Source organism: Solanum tuberosum, unplaced genomic scaffold (genome assembly GCF_000226075.1).
Source record: "Solanum tuberosum cultivar DM 1-3 516 R44 unplaced genomic scaffold, SolTub_3.0 scf00078, whole genome shotgun sequence".
In the NCBI taxonomy this organism is placed as follows: Eukaryota; Viridiplantae; Streptophyta; class Magnoliopsida; order Solanales; family Solanaceae; genus Solanum; species Solanum tuberosum.
This window is the reverse complement of record NW_006239005.1, coordinates 1,314,216-1,316,138: the sequence shown is the minus strand read 5'-3', so window position 1 is coordinate 1,316,138 and position 1,923 is coordinate 1,314,216. Positions and strand designations below refer to the sequence as shown.

General features: G+C 34.5%; 1 long non-coding RNA gene across 1 annotated transcript in view; it reads left to right on the top strand.

Annotated features, from left to right (window-relative positions):
• Window positions 1–399: 399 nt before the first annotated feature.
• LOC102591110 (uncharacterized) overlaps window positions 400–1,923 on the top strand; it is a 3,220-nt gene continuing 1,696 nt past the window's right edge. Inside the window, exon 1 of the long non-coding RNA XR_367265.2 lies at window positions 400–514. This is a non-coding gene — a long non-coding RNA (uncharacterized lncRNA). The remainder of the gene's footprint in view (window positions 515–1,923) is intronic.

Here is a 1,923-nt window from a genome sequence, read left to right as displayed (position 1 = left end):
CAAAAACTCGTTGACCAACGGCTCTCAACGGCTATAATTTGAAATTTCAGATTAAAAATAAAAAATAAAAAAATAACTGAACGAACCGGACCGGACCGGGACGGAACTGGGACTAACCGGACCGGGATGAACCGGTAAATCCCGGATTCCGTCCCGTTACCCCTCCCGGACCGGTACAATACCGGATCTAACCGGTACTATCCGGAACCGAGACGGAACCGATAACGGACCGGAACGAACCGGAACCGGTACCGGCACCTCCCGGTTCCGTTGCCAGCCTTAAGTGTGAGTGAGAGTAGGATATCAACATGTCTGTTTAAAGTAAAATTCTTATAAGTTGAGGGTATTTTCGTCATACTAAATTATCTTCTCTACTTCCACTGTATTAGAGGTGGGTTATACGTGTCATCCAGTTCGGTTCATCCCTTTCATCAAAATCCATTCATCTGCCAAATCTCCAAACTTTCTTCATCTTCCATTTTTCTCAAATCCATTCAACTGCTGCAATTCTCAGGTACTTCTTATTTTTTTGGTCTCTTAACCTTCAATTTTTTCTGGTTGAATGAATTTGTAAAGTTTCGTATTTTTTCCTTTCAATTCTCTTCATCTTCAAATTCAATTTTGATCTTTAGGAAGAATAACATTTTTTTAGATTTAGTAGAATGGGTTTATTAAATAAGCAAAGAACAAAAAGAAGATGGAGTTTCTTATTTACTCCTATGCATTTGACAATTAATTCTATGAGGTTTTGAAGTTTTGGTCTTTATTAGTTTTACATCTATATAGAATTACAAAAAGTTTTCGTGTGGGTTGGGGGGGGGGGGTTTAGACCATTTTCTCTATATAGAATTACAAAAAGTTTTCATTATTTTGTTGGTAAAAATCCGAAAAGCAATCAAATTAGTGCAAATTGAAAATACAAATCTGCCAAAAATTTCAATACCCGAATGAAATAGATGAAGTGAGCTCAAAGAGCAATCTTGAAAATAAGAATGAATATCAAGGAATTTGTATGTTTTTCAATCAAAAGAGAATTAACTCTGTCGAAATTTGAGCAATTAGTGTTAATTTGATTGAACCCTAACCCCGAAAAGGGGCATATCTGTTGGAGAATATATATGCACAGCGGAAGCATACTAGAATCTTACTAGAATCTTACTGCTTACATGAATAATAGATAACCAAATAGTTTATGCTAGAACACATATAATACATTAGAACACATAAACTTGCTGGAATTTAATTTGATAAATACCTCTTTAAGCGTGAGTAGATACCTTCAAACGAATCTCCAAGTTAGATAGACTTTCAAGCGAATCCACAAGATAGACAACAACTATGGTCTTCTACAGTGATCTCAAGTTCACATCCGAACTCTCTCAATACTTGGGTGGACAAGTATCGAATAGAAAACTAATTCCATCTTTTTCTAGGTTAAATCTCTATTTATAGAGATTTCTTCTCCAATCCAAAAAGGAGAAGAAAACCCAATTTTCTTGAAAAACAAGAAAACCCACGCCTACTCCTTTCCCCCCTAAGAAATAGGATTCTGAGTTCTAGTTAAATATGAGCACCGGAGGGACCACATACTTAATTACTTAGGCTTCCTATTATGGAAATAATTTCAAATAATTAATTTGAATTATTCTTACCTTAATAAATTACAAGTCATTCCACTAGAAATTCGTAATTGCACTCCTCTATTTATATTTCGTAATTCCCCATTAAACACTTATGTAATTCCCCATGTTAAGATTTCAGATACTAATCAATAAATTAAATTACTGATCAATTTAACTTAATGATTAATTTCCTTTAGAGCACTACTTAACTTATTTCATGTGTCGGATTCATAAATCCACTTACAAGGTTTGACACGATGAAAACTTATAAGTTTCTCAAAAAGACATATCAATCAATCTC